The following is a 22,817-nucleotide window of genomic DNA, read 5'->3' as shown; positions in this document are numbered from 1 at the left end:
GTCAATGGGAGTCACAAATGCACAGCGGAGAAAGGCCCCAATGTGTCTAATGTGCATTAGGAAGGAACAGAGGGGCCAGTTCAGCCCTGGGGTAAGAGCCTGCAGCTCAGTCATGCCTTGCAGCAGAGCCAAAATTCGACTCAGCTTCAATCCAGCCCAATGGGATAATCACCAAAATAAAAACAAAACCAAAAAAACCCACAAAACAACCAACCAGAGAAGAAACCAGTATCACCTGGTAGGTGGCTGAGTCCTGTGTAAAAAGGCCAAGCAAGTGGGCTGAGGGCTGTGGCATGTGCAGCAAACAGGTGTCCAAACCACCAGTGGGCTCTCGCTGCGCCCCCATGCTGAACAGCGCCAGGGCTCCGGCCTTCCACCATGCAGGAACCTTTCCCCTCTTTCCCCTTCTGTGGTACTTCTGTGGCAGATAAAAAGCTCCCAGTCTTTTAAGGCTGTGGAAATGATATTTGGCAGCCAAACTAAAAAAAAAAAAAAAAGGTGGGGCAGAATGGAGACCCTGAGGACAGGCTGGGGGACGGCCAAAAGGAGCAGGCTGTGTGTCAACAGCGAGTGGGAGAGAGGAGCCACTGCGTCCTCTGCGCGCACGTTCGGGGCCCATCCTTAGTGGACAAAAGAGGGATTCTTCATTGAAATCAGCTTGCCCCTGCCAAGGATCTGGCCTTGTATGAGTAGCATCTGAGCCAAAATAGTCAACCGGATCTTTGAGTTTTCCAGTTTTGGGGAGGGTTTTTACTTTCCTATTTCTTCTTTCTTTTTACATTCAAGTTGCTATTAGTTCTCCTTGAGATTTAAAATAAAATTTAAAATTTTGAAAAGCCATTTCTTCAAATATTATCCCAACCTGGGAGTTCTTGTCTATGTCACAGTGAGAGAAGAGTGAGCCTGGAGGGAATCATGGCACGTTTTTCAGTGGCGTGCATAGCAGAGATGTCAGGTAGTTACACCAAATGGTTTTTAAACATTTGCTTTTCAATTTGTACTTAAATTAATGCAACCCTATAAATACTATCATTGGACACTGGGGTCATATTTATCCCTCATGACACTGTTTCATATGTTGGTGTATTACCTAGACGTGGGGCACGGTCCCCCTTGCATCTGCACCTTTCCCATGGAAATTTCTCCTAAACGTCAAGTGATGTTGGGCTTGACTTACCTTTTATGAAAGAAAAATCTAGTCCAAAATATATAGCTCTATATCAGACTACAGGTACTTCACTGGTACTCCTAGAGTTAATAGCCATAATATATATCCTAACAAACTGTCTTTATCTTTCTCCATATGTTAATTCCCTCTAATCCTGTTATCAGTACAGGTAGTTGGACAAACAGTATGATAATAAAGCAATATTTATAATACATGTCCTTCAGTCCAAGATTAACCACAAGATTTCCCAAGCACCTAGGGATTCAATTTACCTACTGTGTGCAAATCACCAGTAAAAAAAAAAGTATCTAGGAGAATATATTTGTTCCCACACAGTATTGTTTACCATCCACTTTCCCCTTGATCTGTATGTGTGTCTGATCTATGCAATTTATTTATTCAAACCCTCGATGATAGTTTAAAGCAGGGTCTAAAGACCTGGGACATTATCAACACATTGAAGGAGTTTTCTATGAGCATCAGATGTACTCCTCATTTCCCAAGTGCTGCCCCTTTCATCACAACTAAGAATTAAAAAAGCCAAAAGAAGGAAAAATGAAGAAGCTCTTTTCCTCATGACTGCTACAGGTGCTTACTTAGTTCTGGATAAATGCAGCCTCCTTCCCCCCCAACCCACCACCATTTTTTTTTAATTCCTCTCAACGTGTCGTAGCTTTATATGAGGCTAATGGAGCAAGGAAATGCTCAAACGTCAAATTAAACTGCACAGCTCTGTAATCACTCAGACTGACATGGCATAAAAGGATAATTAGTAGTTCATTACATGGAACATTGTTTGTTCAGCTAAATTGATTTCTCTCAGCTGCCCATGTTTTCTGTTTACTTAGTGAGTGCTCCACTGCACATTCTTATTTGTGAACTAGGAAATCCCTTCCCCTGAACTTTTTTTTCCCTCTGTCTAATCAGCACTGAGGTTTTTAAATATAGTTTGCTGGAGGTAGACGAACCTCCAAAATTACAGACAGGTGCATGGCAACAATGGCCTGCGTGGATCGATCTGAAGTGCAAAACAAGCTGTGGTGGCTAAGGAGACATATCCAAGTATCCCAAAAAGGGCTGTGTGTGTCCATCTGCTTTGTACGTAGAAATTCCTAGCCTGTTTTTCAACTTACAGTGAACTTGCCTTTCTCTCATAGTATAAGAGAAAAAAAAAAGGGCAGGGGGTTTATAATCTTTCAGTGCTGGGAGTGGAAATTCTGCAACAAAGTCTTCTTTAAAGCCTCCTTTTTGCTCACTGGGACCTGGAGAAAACCGGAGATTGTTGTTTTAAACATACTTTTCTCTCCTTTTGCAATTAAGGCTGAGGCACAACTACTCATTTTCAAATGTTTCTAAACTAGCTGCCTCATGAAATCTCTCCACTCAAATGAATTTCAAAATCCTGACAGTAGTTACAAGTAAAAGTGTTGGAGTTATCGACTCCCACACTTCTAGTGTCAGTCTCAATACATTGTATTTTGCTTAAAGCCCTAACTTCTGTAGTCATTTTCATTACGTTTTAAAAAGAGTTCTTGTTTAGGTAGAAAATCTGATCCCTAATGAGTCAGAACACTGGAGAAAAACAGACAAATTACTTATTTTTTGAAGCCTATTTAAAAATTTTCACTTCAATGCTGCCTACAGCATCCTAGACACCACCAAAAGACAGCCACCACACCCCTTTCCTGTGGGCCTTGCAGCTACTACATTTTTGGTGCTGGCGTGTTTGAATTGGATTCTTTTAACCTGATTTCTGAAAGAAGTTTACACAATTTCTCACAGTGCCCCTGCAAGAAAAATGGTGCTCACTTTCTCTCAATTTCAGAGACATTTATGGGCAGGCTCCTGCCTTCGATGGCGATATCAAACCAAGATATTCCCACGCCCTGCTGCTTGTTATGGCCTCCAGCCCCCCTTGGATGTGTTGCCACAACACTGCAAAGTTGATTGCAGAGCTGATGCAGCTGAAAAAAAATAATTTCCATTTGTGCCAGGTTATTTTCCAGGAAGATCAGATGCCTCAGCCAGCTCACAACATGGACCCACAGACAACTGTTTCGTGAGTCAGGAAGGGGGCAGGGGGAGCAGCTAGGATGAGCCAATGGCTGGGAACTGTTTGGGCTCACGGTATCGTGAGAAAATGAACTTGGATCTGTGGGTGGATCAACCCCTTGCAAAGCTTCCACCCCAGTTTTACTCGTCACTCTGTGGAGCCTAAGGCAGTGCCATGGTCCCCAGCACATCCTCGCCAGTCACGTGAAGAAGCAAAGCAATTTTCTCTCTCCGGATTTTTTTCTACTTTACCATCTCCTCTCAGTCACGTGGCATGAATCCCTTTACCTATGTCCACAGCAACAAATCATTGTCTTTTTGCTTTGAACACTATCTTTTTCTACCTATTGATAGCTGCCACCAGCATCCTAAACACCACCTAAACACAGATCATCTTTAAACTTAAATTTTTCCTCTCTGAGCAAACCATTTCCAACCATGTTAGGAAGATATCAGGGTTTCCCCTTTGGGAATCCCTAAGCAGGTCTGGAGACCGTTTTGGTGACAGCACACCCAGTACTTCAGCAACAAACCCATGCTTGCATATCTTAACACCCCAGGGCAATAGGAATCCCCTCATCTCTTTTGGACACATATATTCCCCTGAGCAACTAGTTCTTTGCTTACTTGGTTAGGGCAGGTTTCCAATTAGTCTCCCAAGGAATCAGTCTGCACAGGGTCACACCACTGCCATGTACATGCTCGGGCCTGCCCAGCACCATGGAATGGGAGCACCCCACTTGCTCCAGCCCCCTCTGCATGTCCATATCTGGAGAGCCACGGGATGGAGATAGGTTTTCTCCTGGCTGCTGAACCAAAACCTGTTTAGAAAAGGACAAAACACAACCAGGGTATGCCTCCTTTCTTGACAAAACGGAAAAAAAGAAAAAAAGGAAAAAGTCATCTGAGCTTTATATAGAGGGATATGATTGGTTTGGCTTCTTCTGTCCTGAATTGAAATAAAAACAAAATTCTGTTTGAGTAGTTGTAGGAAAAAAACAAAGTATGAAGGATAAGTCTTGAAATATCTTGTCAATGGTCTCTTCCTTCAATTACCAGCTCAGTGACAGAGCTCACACCAAAAAGGCATCAGTGATTTCCCTCCAATTCTTTCCTCTGCTGAAACTATTTGAAAAAAATGACTTGAAAAATTTGATTTCCACCTGTGATTACCTTCAGTGTGATGGAAACCTCAATTTTTGAAAGAGGAAACTATTTATTAAACGAAAATAGGTCCAGAGTGCAGCCTGACTGCAAATACAAGTGTCAGCAACAACGTTCCCTGTGAGTGACACTGACACTGCTCAGGGACCGCTCCCAGTGGCACCTCCTCAGCAGCGACCTAGTTCCTGTAATGGAAATGGAGTTTTTCCGCAGTCAGGTATCACACTTTCAAGGCATTGTATAATATTTGTACTATTATCTTCTCCAGTAGCACTGAGAGGCATTTTACTATAGGCTGATTTCTCTGTTTTGGTTTCGGGTCCTGCTGTGCCCCTGCTCCACACTGCCCAGAGCAGAGCCAGCAGCTGCTTGTCCACACAGTCACAGCTTGATCTAATTCCCCCTGCTCCCCACCATGGCTTGCTACTTTGTGCCACACTAATGAAGCTTCTGGCCTGGATCTGGCTGGCGCAGAGCACGGGTGGGCTAAACTGCTGGGCTAAACTGCAGGCTTCCCAAAGTGATTGTGCCACACCCAATCTATGGGTACAGCTCTGCAGATGAACCTTTTGATGGAAGCCCTGGTAAATCACCTCCTTCTCCACCTGTAGTGGTGTTTCCTTGATTCTCAGGTTCACTCATGCCACTGAGGGGCTCCTCTCTGCTACTGGTTGCTTGTCAGAAATGTGAATTTGGAAAATGGGCAGGTTCTGCTTCTGCTGCAGGTCATCCTGAGCTCACACGGCTAAAATCCCCAGTAAAGTGCTCAATCTTTAAACTGGTTTCAGTCTTTTTTTTTTTTCATTCCTGGAAAAGTCCTTATTACACTGGCTGCCCTGGACAATTTGTTCACGGCAATTAATTGCCTGCAAATCATTTGTTTGATCCAAGACACATCTTTAAAGGGAGTTTCCACAGACTATTCCTGGCATTTAATACAAAGTTACCAGTCATAATGAAACACAAACCAATCATTAGCTCATCTGCTATCTCAGCTATCCAGACTTTTTTTTTTGCTCCAAAGGTCCAAATTTCTAAGTATTTGGACAACTGCACCATGCTCCATAACTGTCTCCATTCTAGGGCAGTTAGGTCATTTGGGTTTGAACACCTCATTGCATGGATTTCTGAATGTGTCTGGTCTGGCAACAGGTCTGCTGGAGCCAGTATCCACCATCCCCACGCATTTCCCAGATCCTGCTGCCCTTTCAGCAGGCAAACTTTCTCATACGGTTGTTTAACCACTCAAAATGGAAGAAGTAGTTCTGCAACTTAACAAGCTAATGAAGCCTGGTTTCCTACACATTTACCTCTCATCATTGCCTTTAGTGTCTGAGGATGAAGTTCCAGCAGAAGTATTTGACATAATTGGCCATTTATATGGGCTTTTTTTCCTCTCCTGTATTGATTTTCTACAGTCTAGGCCCCTACCTCAAGACTAATTGAAAATCTCTTGAAACCTGTAGGAACTTACTGACCTTTGATACCTTCATGCTTTTGGCAAGTTTAGATGAAATCAGCAAATAAGTTAAAAAGGCTTTATCAGGGGACACACAGATGGACATGGACATCATACCTTTGTAATCCTTTGGTCCCACAGGGAGACAGAAGTTGAGACCACAGAGCTGAGCACTTCAACTCCCAGTGTGCCATCTCACCCTGGCAGAAACCCTCCATCAGACTGGGAGAAGGATGCTGACAGAAACTGGTGGAAGTCCTCCCTGACCTCTAGCAGTCCTCAATGTGATATCTTTCACAGTGCTGGTGTGTGAATGATTCCTGACCATTAACAGACATATATTAAAACAACAACAACAAACAAACAAGCCCAAACATGTTTAAAACACATTAGTATGTACCAAGTAGACCAGAGCAAGTTTTAAACATAATTTGGTGCTCTCACAAAAACATTGACTGTTCCACAACATTTTCCTTGCAGACAGAGGACAAGAACAAAGTACAAGTACAAATGTTGGTGAGAAGTTGCCTTTACATCAGCAGAGCCAAAGACCAGAAGACTCACAAGGTGGAGCAAACTCCCTGTAAGCTGTTCTGACAATAAACAGTTGATTTTAACTAGTGACTTTGAAGAACTTTAGCCGTAGGTGAAAAGATCTACAAACCATACATAAAGCTCACTAGTGAGAAGATATTAAACACCACCAACCACAAAAAGTCCCTTCTCTATATGATATCCAGCTCCCTCCCTTCTTCTGCACAGAACAGCAGTGCTGCAATGAGTAATTTTTCTCATGGTGATGAATACATAATTAGATAATAAATGCATTTCAATCTTTGAGAGTAGAGTTGCCATCCACTCTGTATAATGAAAGCTGGAAAGAAGCTAATTCACCTGTAAGTGACTACATTCTCAATTACTTAAGTCTGTCATATTAAAATAAAAGAGCAGCCAGAAATCCAACAATCTCTTCAGACAATGTCTGTGCCACTTGCTTCTGCAAGAGGACTGCCTGTCCTGAGCCTCAGAAGCAAGTCCCTGTTTCCCACCCCTCATCTAACTTACTGCTTACTGACGTGAGACAATATAACTTCTGTCATCGCACCAGTAACTAATGAAGTGTTAAAGCTGTGAGCGCTTGTGCGTCTGCTGTGGAGGCTGCACAGGGAGGGAAACCCAGCCCTGTGGCAGAGCCAAAACCACAACCACCGACAGCCTTCCAGAACTGGGTGGCAGAAACTCGAGTCAGTCACTGGGGCTTGTTGGTTCTCCTGGTTTTAGACCCTGATCATACAAAAACTCTCATGCGCCTGAAGTCATGAATACCAATGGTGTCCCTGAAGCCACGGGAGCTTTTCACGTGAATAGATTTTAAAAGAAAATGCAAGGATTTACAGGATTAGGGCCTGAAATTCTTGGCTTTATGTCTTTCAATAGAGTCGTACAGTGCCAGTTACACTCCAGAAATGCTATCACTTTAAGAGACCGAGTGTCGTCAAATGCTGAGAACTTTGCTGGAGATGAGGTTTAGGGTCTTCTTACTTGGCCAACCTGATGAAAGAGGATTAAACTCCAAATGAGCCAAATTGCAAATTGAGGCTATAAAGGTCAGTGATCATTATTTTCTGGCTGCTGAAAATAGGTGCTTGCTCCTCTGACTTTGGTAATTTTTAACCCTTATTAATGCGTTGATCCAGAGCCAATATATAAAAAAATGCTTGTTCCTATATTCAGTTTATAGTACAAGACTTTAGATTTTAGAAATAGCTTTCAAGGAGAACAGCAGTGGCTAATTGTTTCTGAGCATAGTGTGCTTAGCCATATACTAATTCAAGGCTACATCTCTGGAAACTTGCATAAGATGATATAAAAAATGCCCCAGTAGACACAAAAATCAATAATGGGTTGAACAAATACACCTTGTTTCTCCCCACCAACAGGCCTACTTTGGCAATATCCAAAGGAATAAGGCTTTGAGCCCTCACCCTGATTTCACAATGTCACCTCTCAGTCTTCTCCTCATCAATTACCAACATGTTGCCTGTCAAAGGATTTTGTGTCCAGACCAGGTACATGATTAAGTAAAACTGCTGTGGGGTCATCTCCAAACCTCTCTATTTTTTTGCTATGTGAAACAGATTGCAACCATGTCAACAGTAATTAATCTGTTCATACAGGTTTCTATTAATAAAATTAAAAAATAGTAAAATTTGACTAGAAAAGCCAGCATAAAACAATGTACACTTGCAGAATTGCTTATTTTGGTCAGGAATAGAAAGATTAATTACCTCTCAATTTCTTACACTGTAATAGAAGTGGTTTTTTGGGCCTCCAACTTCTGGCAAGCAGATCCAAGGCGGGGGGAAGAGAGGGGCATGTGAGAGTGTAGAAGGCACACAGGGTGCAGACTCCAGGAGTTAGGAAATGGGAGTTAGGGAGCAAGATGGCCTATTTTTTGTACTCTTTAATGTGAGGCCTGTTTTTTTTAAACCTCTCAGCAGGAATAGCAAAGTTTTCCAAGTCATCACCTAGCAACAAAACCCAGAAAAACATTTGCAAAGCAGTTTTGCATCACTGCCATCCCTGGAAGAACTAACTTGTTGAAGGCTGAATTTGCTATGGAGAGGGATTGAATGCTCTGTTCTTATTCAGAGTGCTGAGACGTGCAGTCCTCTTTCACTGAGAACAGAAATTCATTAATGCACACACACACACACACACACACACATTAAGGGTTGCTTTGGAGGTGTTCTCAGAGTTTTTGAACTACAAGGGTGTGGTTTCAACTGAAAACTGTGTAAAAACAAATTAAAATAATTTCTTCTTTTACACTATATCATTCTGTGTTACAGATTGCATTTACACACTTTCTGCAGAGTAGATAATAGGATCAATATTTAACATCAAAATCTATTCTTATAACATTTAATTTCAAACTAAAATAATTTTAGTAGCACCTCTGTAGCAGAGGTATCTTTGCTAGAGCTGTTTGAAGTCACAGTGAACAGCCCAGGTTAATATACACTCTATGTATTTTATGAAACTAAATAATTTCCAGCAGCACATTTGAAAAAAAAAAAATTGTATTTGCTGAAAGATCATCTTTTTCTTGTGAGATTCTTCCTCTTCCCTTCCCACTGAACACAAGGACTTTTCATGATGGTGAGGTCTATAACTGTCATGACCCTACAGAAGCTGCTACAAAGGCTCTGCCCACACAGTGCAAACCTGAGCTTTCTTAGACATCCTCCAGTGTGTTCAGAGCACCTTTACAGCCATTTCCTCTCAGTCAGCAGAGACCAGAGTTCAGAGCCCAGAAACAATATGACCATGTCAGTGCAGTGTTAGGTTGTGTACCTAGGCCCACTCCCTTTGTGAGGCTCACCAGTCCAGTGGCATTGCTGTGCTGACTGGTGCTTCTGGTTTTCATTAGTACCACTTCTAAAGTTTCTGTACCCTGTTGCACAGTGCAAGCAAATAATGAATTAATTTTTCCATATTTAATGGGCAGAAATGGTATAGATATTATTGGGCCAGGAAAAAAAAAATTCTAATACTGAACTTACTTAGGGATAATATTACTTATGTTTACACACTGATCTTCCTTTACTGCTGTAATGGTTGGAATACTGCTAATGGACCAGCTCTATGACTACTATGGACATGGCACACAGAGCTGGGCAGAATAGTTACATTAAATTGAGTATGGCATTTAACCTCAAAATCTTCCCATTTCAGGTTGTCGATACACTTTTGAGAGGCATTAGATGTTCTCCTTAATCACCTTAGACCAGGGTTTGCAGAAAGAAGAAGAATTTACTGGATGATATGGATTTCATCCCCCAGTGGTTATACATAATCACTATGCAGCTTTGTATATGGTCTTATTGCAGGATTGCTTACATCCCTTATCGCTGTGGGAGTTTTACACAGCTTCCAAATATTTCCTGGGATGTTTTTGGCTATCAATACTTGGCTGCTTTTCCTAGCTTTCACCAGCTAGTGAAAAACATTTGGAATTCCATGGGACTTTCAGTGAACAACAACTCACTCATCAGCATTCCCATTTTATAGGGAAATGTTTGCAAAGATAGAGCCTGTTCTTTCTTTTCTTTGCAGTTAAATAAAGGGTTAAATGCTGAGCTCTTAAAATCTTCCCAAAGTGTTCCCAGGCCTTGGGGAACAAGGATGTAATCACAGGTTTGTGACCCACCCAGTGGGGGTTAAGTGCTGCTGTACAGTTCACTCAGAGGACTCGCTGCTCCTTTGCTCCCAGCTTTATGCACTGCAGTCACTGGGGGTGTCACACACACAAACCTGGTGCAAGAGTGGGAAGAATCAGCCCCTTGAGCCCTATGTCTGTCATTCTGCTTTGTCAACTGTGGCTCCTTGCACAGCCAATGCCCGAACTTGCAAGCATAAGAGGGAGGACTGACCCTTCGAGTATTCATTTCTCTCATTTGATCTCAGCAAACCTTTCATCCTGTCACCGCTTCCTCTTGTGTTGTGTCTCATCTTTTTAACATCTCTGTGTAACCTTGACTAAGTCACCATTCACAAGGCTAGAGAGGGCAAATGCAATCTATGGAGGGGTTGCTTTCCCCTCCCGAATCATCTTCAGCTTTACCCCTTTCTGTTCCTCTTGCTCTGATTTTTTACCTTCATTTTTTCTTCCAAACTGTCACCAGGTGGACAGCGGTTGTTACACTGAGATGGGAAGATGGGCCTCTCTCAAAAATCGGCATTTCTGTGGGACACACACTGCTGTCATGGGCTGCAAATTTGCTCCTGAATGAGTTACCCGCCAGGTTGTGGAGAAAACAACAACACTACAAATATCACACATACACCTGAACTTTCTGTGCTTTCTACCTGATACCAACTTAAGATCACAAGCCAGCATTCTAATAATGCAGTACATATTATAAGTACAGAATATGTGGCCTTCAGGCAGGCATGTGTCTGCAGCAGGATGCTACACTCAGAGAAGCTCATTTTGGAAAGGCCAAAGTTGTCCAGCAATTACAAGGGCCTGGGCTTGGCATCTTGGCTACTATTGCTTATCTTTAATCTCTTCTTGCAAAATACAGGTAATGTTTTCCTGTGATATTCTTTAGACTATTGTGGAGTAGAATTCTATTCAGAAAGATCATCATAAAGCAGAATTTGATGAGTAGGGGCCTTGGTGAAGAGAACTGTACATCCCAGACAAAATTCCTATCTTCAATCTTCATCCAAATCAAAATGAAAAACTCTTACCCTTGTTTCATCAAGTGCATGTGAGCTGTTGCTCTGTGCGAGCTGTTGCTCTGTGCAAGCTGTTGCCCAGGTCAAATGCAACTCTGGGCCTGTCTGCCTGCTTTAGTCTCTATGCATTGCTCCATATTAATAAATTCTCATTTTCTTGTCTATTAATATATTCAGAGTGACAATTGACATAGCTGCCAGCTGCTTCATACTGAGGCAAAACCACAAACAGCAGCATTTTAGTGCCATATTAATGGTTTATTATAATAAAGATGCTATCTTGGAGCCCTCATTAATGTCAGTATTGCAGCTGTACATACTGCAAGTAGATGAGCGATATAAAGTGTGTATACAGCAGATAGAAACAAGATAAGGTAAAATCAAAGCTGTAAGCTTAAATATCTGATCGACTGCTCAGTGAAGCCAACAGAATTCCTGAAACATCTGTGGTGAAAAGACCTGAATATACGCATTTTAAGAAAAGCTTATTAAGAACACACAAACTATGGGTCACACATATGATCATTACTAGTCAGAGACAGAGAAGTGCTAAATAGGTATGTAGAAAAAGGCAGGAACTGTCTGCAGTTACATCTGTTCTGTGGAGAACAGGAGGAAGATGCCACTTTCTTAATAGGATGCTGGCGTTGGACTAGAATAAGTATGGGACAGAGTACCTACCAAAAATAGACATTTTGCAATAAGAGTGTAGTACACTTCAATGTGTATGTAACACACTGCAGTCAGTGTGTATGGAAATAGTTGAGAAGTGCTACGTTAAACCTAGTCCAGCATTAGAAAACGGTGGAGATAAAGAGACAAGCAACACGCCGAGATATTATTCCACTAGTGCCATGACACTTACAGAGCCAGCTTTCCAAAGGTCTTCTCTTAGGAGAGGTCCCTGGGATCCAGTAGGCTTCGCTGAACAATGGACATTATGTTGAGCCGCCTTCTTCCACTCTTTTTGTTGGAACTTGTTTCCAAAGCTCACTGCTAAGAAGCATCTCTGGAACATTAGTCTTGCCAGGAAATTTAGTTCAAATTGGCTCATAGCTTCAATTATTGCTGGAAAGAAATGAGTGATGTCCAGGTCTGACTAAATAAAATTTCTTTAGAAAACCAGACTTTACAAAGGTTAGTTCAAGAGAGAACCCAGACAATAATGCAACACTTTGTTTAGGATATTAATAACAGATAATTAATGCCAAGGACATAACTCATACCAGTGTATGTATTAGTCTATTTTTTGACACAGGTAAAGAATTAGAAAACCTGTCTGGGAGATATTTTTGGGGGTTAGAGGGGAGGGTAGAAAGATTATAGGCAGGCTCATGAAGACAGTTTGTTAATATAGTTATTCTTGAACTTTTTGACTCTAAGTGAAATTTTGAGTTAAAACTTCTGTTAAAAGGAATCACATAGTATATGTTTTCTACATCTTGAAAACATCTTTGAGATAGTGCAATTTTTAAGGCAGAAATACCAATTAGCAGGATATCTGTACCAAGAGACATCGAAAAAGAGGTGAAAGTATTCCCCTACGGTCTGGAATGGCAGATTTTTATTTATTTTTTTTAAATAGTGATTTAAACATTTTTTACCACGAACCTGGGTGATGATATATAATTCTTGCTGATAAAGTTTCAGCAGACACCACTAAGATTGGTTACTATTACAGAGTGAGCCGAATCTCCTGGTCAAATGATTGTGATTCAGTGTGGCTGCATTTAATACAGCCAAATGCAAGGTGATACATCTGGGAACCCGGAGGGCAGATTACAGCTATAAGATGGAAGATTCTGTCTTGGAAAAAAGTGACCCTGAGCGAGACTGAAAAAGTCAGTGGAGATAACAGCTTCAACATGAGCTCTCAATGCAAAGCTGCAGCTCAAAGGGCAAGTGTGTCTTCTTAGCGTGTGAAAAGGGAGGTATCAAGTTAGAGGTTGGGAAACGATCCTGCCTCAGTAGGGACCTACACTGAGATCACGACAGCAAAACTGTGTCGAGTTTGGTGGTCCAGTTGTGTATCTGGAAACATGGAAAGACTTCAGATGGGAGTCACACAAATGATGCAGAAGCTGGAGAACTAGACCTATAGGGATCTAAGATCTGAGGAGCTTAGTACATTCAGGTGTTTGACGAGGAGCTTGGGAGGAGACTTGGTCATTACAAATGCTGAAGGAAGAGGTTCTCAGAGGAAACGGGCAATTTCTGCTCCCAGAATTCATTTTAGCAATAACTGTTCCCACACGAGCATAGCAGAGCCTTCTGGTTTCCAGGGAAGACAGTGCTACCAGTACCTCCTGGGAACACATTATACCTGATAAAATACACACTGGCACATACTGTCTGTTTTACCTGGGCTCTGTGTAACAGCAGAATTATTTTATTTCACTACAGAGAAAGACTGTCAAAAGAGAGAGACACTCTGCCATAGACTACACTGCCATACCCAAACTTTTATCATCTGGCCTTCTATTGACTGCTAAGGAGGCCAGGTATAGAGTGCCATCAGCTGTAAGGAATTAATGACTTTTAGCATTATTATTAATTTTATATTTCATCCAGTGATCTGGTCAGTCTTTAGTTATATATATAACTGCATGTAAATACAGTAACATATGTCAGCTGAAGAAAATTGTGTCTGGGAAATTATTCTAGTGGTGCAAATCTCTTTGTAATAGTCCTAGACCTGTATATATCGATGGTGTGGGGGGATATTCCATTGATTTCCAACATGAAAACAGGCTGTGAAGACCATGCTCCTCTCAGATTCCTTCCCCTCTCAGCTATCTCAAAGAACAGAAATCCTAAGCTTTAAATTTAGAAATTACACTGTTTTATAAGAAGATGCTGAGTTAACTTGATTTTCTAATTGTTTTTGTGAGGATCTACTTTCATTTCTAGAGAAGCCAGTGTGGCTCAGGGGATGTTTGGGGTAGTTCACATGACTACCTTAAAGAAAGTCACAGAAGCCTGTACTGCCCATAGCAGTCACTATTTTGAATTTCTGCTAAATGATGCTCCCAGTTTTGCTGAGTGATGTGCAGCTAATCCCCAAATACTTGCACTGGTGTGGATAACCCCACCCACTAATTGCCTGGAAAAAAAGATATCCCATGTCAGGTGTTCCTCCTGCAGTAATACCTGGCAGCAAACATAAACCAGACATTGTTTCCTGACAAGCTATACATGATGCATCATGTTGCAATGTGAGGGAAGAGACATTTTTCCATGTTTACCACCCACTGTTAAACTTGCATAAAGAAATGCTGTCTCCATCTCTCTCGGCAGAGAGAAGCTCTTCAGACCTTTCAGTCCTTAGGCTGTCCAAACATTTTAGGAAGCTAGTGACTGTTCCCTTAGAAAAACAGGTCAGAGGCTTTTAAAATAACCCTCCTACACAAAAATGTTTTCCCTCGAGTTCTAGGAGTTAAAGAGATTCCTTCCTGCCCCCTCATTAGGGATTGTTTTGATAGCCTGCATGAGGTGCAGCACCGATGGCTCGGAGCAAATCCCCTAATGGCAAGTTCCCCCCGGCTCCCCAGCATACAGGTTTTACTAGTCTAGACATGAGGTCTAAGCCCACTCTCACTCTCAGCTGCCTGACAGAATCCAGCAGACCAGTCTCTAGGCTTCCATTTCAGAGATTGTGGCATTTTGGACACCTAAAAAATATGTCAGTTGGAGGTGCTGAGCTGCATTCAACCCGGTCCCTGTTTGCCTTGCCAATGCCTTGGGAAATTGCTGCAATTTTGCAGGGTGGTTCATTCAGCAAGGGTTACCCAGCTTTCCATGAAAACACAGCAAGGATGTCACAGAATATGTTCATAAATTGCTGTTCACTTCAGATTAAGGAAAATGAATGCTTGGGTTTGGAAACTGAATTGCTTTTCTCTGTTTTAACTCAGTGGCAAAGACAGATTTCAGAAGACAGCTGAAATGCCAAAGTTTTGGTGGACATAGGCTTGATTTTTGCTTAGCTGAAGTCAGGAACAAAGGCAGAGTAATGTTTGACTGCTCTGAGGAGAGTTGTTGATTGCACATTTCAAGTTCATTGTTGAAGAGTCCCGTTCTGTTATTATGGCATTAACAGAAGGCTCTTGGGATCCCTACACTTACACAAATTTGCTTTCCTGGGAAGAGAAGCTGGGGGGCTTGCGGAAGTAAAGACCCAACAAGAGATTATACATAAGGAAAAGAGAATGTTATGAAGGAAATATCTTCAATTTTTTCACTCCGTCTGTTGCCAAGGAACCTTGGACCAAGCCTACACAGGAACCTTCCTTGGATCTATTTCTTGTAATAATCCTAATTGCAGCACAGTTGGTGTGTGCAAAAATCCTTCTCCCCATTTAGCAAAATGAAAGGTTCCATCAGAGCAAGCACATCTGCATGTGCTAAAAATGGAAATGCAAGAGCGATGCAAAAATCTATTAAACAAATATTTTTTGGGGGGGAGGGGCAGGAATCTAAGAATGCCAGGGCTGATCCACATAAAAACTGAAGCAAGATGAAAGCCTGCATCAGAAGTTTTCCTTGCCAAAGAGGTGTGCACAATAGTTGGAAGTACATATTATGCTGCATTGTTGTAGTGTAGATCGGTCATTATAAAAAGTTTCCTTTAACTATTCAGTCTGAAAGAACGCACACGTAGTTTGCACTAATATGGAAATGTCAAAATAACCACACATGTCATCCAAATCCAATGAGAGACTGTAGGAAGAAAATGAAACAAAAATGAAAGTCATATTTCACTCAATCCCTTTCCTATCAGTCATCCTGGCATCTGTCAATCAGTTCCTCCAGCTGTATATGATTGAAGTGTGCAAGGGGCAGGGCTTTCAGAGTAGTAATTGTGAAAGTCCCCCAGACCATCCAGCCTTCCAAACATTAAGTGAATTCTGCAAGAGAAAGCCTGAATACAAGTGAGGTGGCTTGAGCTACACCACGACACCAAGAGCCATCCCCCTCCAAGCCTGCAGGTTGGTATTTCATGTTCACGTGTTTCCAGATACAGGGGAAATCCTCTTGCTGCTGCAGTACTTACAATTTGTTAGTGGTGCTACTCTCTCCAGGGTAAACAAGACCGATTTCTGCAGTTCTGAACTGATCAGCACTAGAAAATCACTTATCCTTAAAACACACAGAGAGTCCCATTTCTGCAGAGAGGAAACCCTTGAAGAAAAAGAGACTGAAAAGTTAAGAAATCCAGTATCTGGATTCCTGATGAGTTAAAATATTTAGAAAGGAGAAATAAACACTCTCATCCTCTTAATCACACGTCTAGCAACACCCATAATAAAATTCTTATTATTTCTCCTATTGCTTCTTTTCAAGTGGAAACTGCCTGATCCTACTGAAGTCTTTAGGGATCAGCTTTTTTCTCCCACAGTCCTCACCTGCCTGGCCATACCAAGCACTGTGTCCCATATCAGCAAGAATCAGATTTGTGACTGATATAAATAAGGCTCAAGATACCCTTTAGCCTGAAATGTTTGGAGTTGAACTGCTGCAAGCATGTTACTTAGTACGTGAGAGGCACATCATGTAGGTTGCTCTGTCACATATTTGGGATACCTTCATTTACTCTGCAGTTCATTCAAAAATGTGGTTGCCTTAGAAACCACAAAAGTGCAGCATAATTCTAAGATAAACCCAACTGATAGAATCACTCAGCAGTGGCTCAGAGGTACACAGACTTTCCATAAATTCAAAAAGAGATATTCCATTAAAAGCAGGGGAAAAAAAATCATTTCCTCATTAAAAAATAGGGGTAGAGAGAAGTGGCCGATTACTCCGCAGAAGATGACAGATCACTGTATCGTGTTACGTGTTCGGGCAGCCTTAGCCTGGGAAATGCCCATGGCCATCAGGTTATGCCTGTGGGAAAGGAGGAGGCTGTAAAGGCTGGGGAGAGCTCAGAGTCAGAGCAGGAGTGGTCTTTCAGGCCACAATATCCCTGCAGCTCTAGGAGGATGAAGAAAAGCAATATGTGTGTCTCCATTTCCAGATGTTCCTTACAGAACAGGCTCCCTCTGCCTGCTTCTGCTGGAGGCATTTCCCCATCCATGTGAAGTGCTTCATTTAGGAAATATAAATCTGCTCCCCTTCCCTGCCCCCCCTTTCTCAACCCCGAAATGCTGAAACTTGTCTGCACGAAGGTGATGATTTCCTATCTGAAGAGCATAAAGTGAGCTCCCGAATGGAATGTGATCTCTTCCAGCTAGTAAAAGTTTTATAACCAAGGACAAAAAACCCCTATAAAAATAAAATAAAATAAATTCAGGCACCTCAGCTGGTGTAAATCAGCACTGCCTAACTCCAGTGGAGCTTGCCTTAGGCAGGGGTGGAAATTTTGAGGTATTTCCAGTACATGGATGGCAGGTTTATTGGAAGTCATTAAAACTGAAGCTTTATTCAAAAAAAAAAAAAAAAAAAAAAGAGAAAGAGAGAGAGAAAAGTAAATATTCCAGACTTCTCCTGGGACCATCCTCCATCAAGACCCCTTCAGAAGTGCTTTGACAGGGACACTGCTAGGAATAAATTTTGGGTTTTTTGAGTACATTAACAAAATAATTTACACCCATTATGGCTAATCTCTGGTTTAACATGAATAAATGAGAACTATCCTTTCTGATCCTCTTTCTGTATTGCTCCTTCCCATTTGGCCTACGTGCTCACTTTCAGCTGCCGGAACTTAGTGCTCTCAGGTATGACTGGTATATCATACTTGGGGCAAGAAATTAAAAAGCATCCCTTGGAGGGGAGTGAAGGTCCTCAGTTTTTCTCAGCTTTATGGCATCATTCTCCTGCTGCTTCAAATGCAGCCACACTTTCTGAACAGCTGTCAGAGGCACTGCCATGTGCGAGATCACACCCGTGGCATCTCCAGTAGTTTCAGCAGGGAGCAAAACTCACTAACTTACTGACAAACTCAGATGACTTGGAAAAAATTGGTTTTGTTCAGAGCAATGTCTGCCTTGGTTCCTGCATTGCAGCAGATTGATGCACCTAGTGCTGAGAGGCAGCAGGAGTGGGGGAATGTTGGGAACAGGGCACTGTAGCTCCAAGACAAGTAAAATCTGATTTATTTCTTTAAACAGTTTCTGCACCTTGAGTCCTGCTTTAACCAGCCTGAGAAGAAAGCCAGTACCATCTAGGATGGCAAAATGACAGCTCATCCATGGCTTGAAGGCTGCATATCAAGAAGAGATGCCTGTCCTCAGGGATGTGCTAGCTGGGTTAGGTTTTTTGAGTGCAGCAGCCCCAGCATCCAGTTTTACTGGACACTAGAGCAGAGATCCCTATGATCCCCTCTGAGCTAAACAGCAAAAGAACCTCTGCAGATGCCCAGCTCTATTTGACTACTAATGACAGTAACTTGCTTGCCTATTGTGAACATTAAGCCTTGAATAACTACAGAAAAGTCAAAGCAATATATATAAGCGAAGGAGCCACTTGTAAAAAAGGTTAAGAGAATTCAAACAGTGCTTTATTTAATATAAACAAAGGAGCTGATCCTTCTCTTTGATCTCATCCACCCTTCCCTCCCCTAGAAAATAGAGAAGCAGAATACAAAGACCCAAGCATGCCAAGTAGGGGAGGGAGAAAAAAAAAAAAAAGCCAGATCACCAAGGTAAATGATTGACTCTGAGCTATTCACTTCACAGGCCGCTAAGTTTTGTGTGGGGATCCTCCCCATTTGAGACAGCCTCTTCAAAGATCCCAAAGCCTCCTGCACCCATTTCACATCCCCTGACCTGCTGCCAATGCTGAGGAAAGAGCCATGCAGCTTCACACTTGGACTGAAGAAAAATGAAGTATGACCAGAAAGAGAAAGGCTGAAATAACAATCATTAGGAAAGGGCTGGAGAGCAAGAAATATTCCCCATAAGGGAGATGGCTTGGCAGGATAAAAGATGTCATGGATCCACTTATATGTGAAGTCCTTCTGCCAATCAGATAGTGTCTAGAGGTGCAGCTTGCCCCCCTGGGGGAATCTAATTTCAGACACAAGATCACTGGATTTCCTTTTTCCTCAGAGCAGGCTGTATCTGGAGATCAAAGCCCCGCCGGGAGCTGGTATATAGAATATTCTCACTTGGATGGAACTGTAGCTCCTGTGAATGCAAACATGGCAAGAGGAGAATACATCCTTTATGTGACATTTCCCATGTTTTTCTGACCATTCACATTGCTGGCCAGGAGAAACAGATTTAAAGGGCAGATTTAGTCAAATTCTGCTCTTTGTGCTTTTTCTCTGCTATTATGCTGCTTTATTAAGGGTGATGAGGGATCTATTCCTTTGCTACCCCACCCACCCCAGCCATCCTCCAGACCAGGTAATATATAACTCCATTCATTGTGATGCTAACGAGTTCTATTTAGCTGTATTTAACTGGATATCATGACTCCACACGATGACCTTTCACTCCTGGGAAGTAGTTTTAAATTTGATCCACAGCAGAGGAAAATCCCTCCAATTCATTGGCTGTGAAAGGTCACAAGTGAAATGTGTTTTGATGGTATCTGCCTGTGGTTTAGTTCTCAGTATACCTGAGCATCAAGCTGGTCTGAATCAGCTTTTGTGCTGGCAGTCTGAGTACCAAACACCCTGAAAAAGCACTGTGGAAAAGGCAGCCAAGCCTCTGGCAGTGCCAGTTGATGTAGGCAGTGCTTGGAGAGGAGATGTCCCATTGAACCCAAGGCATGGGCTTCCCAGGATGAAACACAGAGACCCTACTCAGCTTGATTTGATATTTTGACATTCCAGTTATAGGAAAGATTTTTCTGAAGATGTTAAAAAATGCAATTAAAATTCAACATTAAGTAGAAACACACAAAGGTCTCATATAAACATCAGACAGCAATGCCACAGAATACACTTGTAAATATGACTTCCAGGACAGAAATGGATACAGAGGAAAAGAAAGAAACAAAATTGTGTTAACACTGTGGTGTTAAAACTTCACTGGCACCTCTTCTCCCCTTGGCTAGCAAGTTCATACAAGCCATTTGACTTGGAATTGCAAAATAAAAGACTGCCAGAATAATTCATCTTGTCTTTCCTCCCTTCTTTGTGGCCATTTCCCATGCAGAAGTGTAGGGGCTTGTTTAGCTCTTCTCATAAAAAAACCTCTTGGCACTCTGATATGGTGTACCACATACAGGGTGGGAAGGAGTACTGTTTTACTAATTTCTCATTACTTAATGTTGGCATTATAGCAAAAACTATCAGTCAAAAAAGCCAATCAAACAAGCCACCCCATCAAAACAGTAAGAAGATTATCCTTCTAAAAGCTTTCAGTTAAATGGGGAAGGGGAAAGTACTGTCAGACCACTTTCACAGCAAGATTAAGGGAGACACAGGTGGTTGAAGAGAATTCCTCTCTCACACCAGCTTGTGGCAAAGCTCAGATCCCAACTTGGACACTCCTAGCCTGAGTTACTCTTCCAAATTATAACAGGTGTATCAAATGTAACAGAAACCAGAACTTAAAAACAATAAAAGAACAACAAAGCCAACCTTACAAGGGGAAAGCTTAGTTACAAAGTCGTGGCAGAAAAGCAACTGTTTTTGTGGTGGCTCTGATGGCATTTGTACAGCTGTGAGCCTATTGCTAAAGTATTAAATGAGGTCTTGCTGTATTTAAACAGGAGTTAAAGGAGTGCCCTAAAAGTCAGTCTGAAAAGACCTTTCCCTTCCATAAAATCTTAATGCATTTGCAAACCCCTGCTCAGACTGGGGTGTTTGAAGTCGCATTAGCCAATATGAGGAAAAAGAACAACCTTTTTAGACATACCCTGGCTATACAGCCAAACTAAACCAGGCTCAAAAAGTGAGTACTGTCAGTCACTGAAGCCCCCCGCTGATTTCTGACTGTGAAAATACAGAAAAAACCTGCAAGCAAACGCCAAGCCTGTCAGAGACACTGAGCAGCCTCAGGGGTCAGAATTAAAGGTGTTGCTGCCACCAGGGTGTTGTAGTTAAGGTGAGTCTCAGGACGGTGAGCAACCAACCTCTGTTGCCATCAGCAGGTGGAATCTCTCCTTACTAAGGGACCAATGACAACTATGGGGAGAGAATGTGGAGCTCAAGGCTTCCCCAAAACACACTCAATTCCCAGTGAGCTCTCTGGGCTTGTCCGAGGAAAGAGCACAGTTGGGAGTTATCACAGAAGATAGTCCTACGACAAGATACACCAAAAAGTCCTGTATTTACCACACATAAGAGCTGTATCCAGAGCACTGTGCAGAGAGCGAATCCTTACTTTACTCTTGCTATTAACTGATAGCCAGAGGGTGGCTGGCACCCAGTGCAGGAAAAATGGGACAGGGAAAATAAGGATGCTACATGTGTTCTCAGATCAAAATTCAGGGTGGCTCTAACGCACGGTTTGGTACAACACTGGGGAAGGAAGTACAGCCTATATTCCTACCTTGACACCTCCGCTGTGGAAGAAGAAGGAGCTGTGCACAGCAGAACAACTCTAGCTGAGAGCTCTCAATAATCTCAAGTTCAGCCAAGTTTCAGGTTTTAATGCTGTAAAAAAAAAAAAAACCAACAAACAAAAAACCCCCCCCTAAACAAAACAAAAGCACAACAAGGGCTAGTCCAAAGGTGACCCTGCCTTTGTACTACAGTCAGAATAAAACATAAGTAGACCAGGGACACCCAGCCCTTGAAGGTTCTGACCTAAAATGCAGAAGAAATATACAGGGAGGTGAGTTAATAAAACACACCTGCAATAACTTCTTTTGGAAACATGCCTCAGCTGAGGTACTTGGCTTTACTCCCAACACTTAGCAACAATCCCCAAATGTCACGGACTGCTGTTTAACAGACAGCACCATTTCCAGGGGGTCCTAAGAAAACCTGAACTGACAGATTTCATTTTTTGAAACACTGTAATAACTTATAAAGCTGTCAGAGTGGGGTTTTATTACTATTATTTAAAACATACTCCTATGTAAGTCCTTGTATGACAAATTTTAGCCAGCAGGTAATTTTTAAACTCAAGTGATAAACTCCAGAAAGCTGAGAATACATAGAAGCTCTGACACAGCTTTAATTAGAGGGTTGTAACCAGGTACAGGTAAATTAGTAAAATGTGTTGTTTAGAGGCACTTCACTGTTGAAAAATCACTAACACCTCTGCTATGTTGTTTCTAAAATGCTTTTATGCAGATAAACAGATAGATCTTCCTAAGTATAGATCTTCAAAAGTAAAATCATTCTAAGGAGTCCTTATCTGCCTTTTGTGCCTCCATTCCTCTTAGCCCTTAAGTAGTACTGAAGGTTAAGTGTGGTTAAACTGTAGCTCTTCCTTCCGAGGAGAAAATCAAAACACAAAATACAGTTGTGACTCTCCTCACAAAGCTACTTTTGACCAGTTTAGACATAAATGGCCAATGCCAGAAGGGTCTGCGGATCCAACTAAACTGCAAGTCGCCTTTGCCTTGGGGCCTTTCCCCTCTGAATAAATATAATTATGTACCAGCAATTAGAAGCTGCTGCTGAGGTTTCTATTTCAAATATTCTTGTCATTGCTGCTTTTGTACAACTTTTAATTCCTCCCTGCTCCATCTCAGGTATTTCTAGAGGCGTGCACAAACCATTCTGATTGATCTCACCTTTCCCTTGGAACATCTTTTCATTTAATTCTTTCCTAGTGAATTCCAAATCTTGTCTCACTTCTGATGTATAGCCATCATAAAGGA

General features: G+C 42.0%; 1 long non-coding RNA gene across 1 annotated transcript in view; it reads right to left on the bottom strand.

Annotated features, from left to right (window-relative positions):
- LOC135419509 (uncharacterized) overlaps nucleotides 1-21,615 on the bottom strand; it is a 30,690-nt gene extending 9,075 nt beyond the window's left edge. The window contains exon 1 of the long non-coding RNA XR_010433033.1: nucleotides 21,536-21,615. This is a non-coding gene — a long non-coding RNA (uncharacterized LOC135419509). The remainder of the gene's footprint in view (nucleotides 1-21,535) is intronic.
- Nucleotides 21,616-22,817: the final 1,202 nt, after the last annotated feature.

The sequence above is a fragment of the Pseudopipra pipra genome, chromosome 10, assembly GCF_036250125.1.
Source record: "Pseudopipra pipra isolate bDixPip1 chromosome 10, bDixPip1.hap1, whole genome shotgun sequence".
NCBI lineage: Eukaryota > Metazoa > Chordata > Aves > Passeriformes > Pipridae > Pseudopipra > Pseudopipra pipra.
Note: the sequence above shows the minus strand (reverse complement) of the source record. Positions and strands in the feature narration are given on the sequence as shown.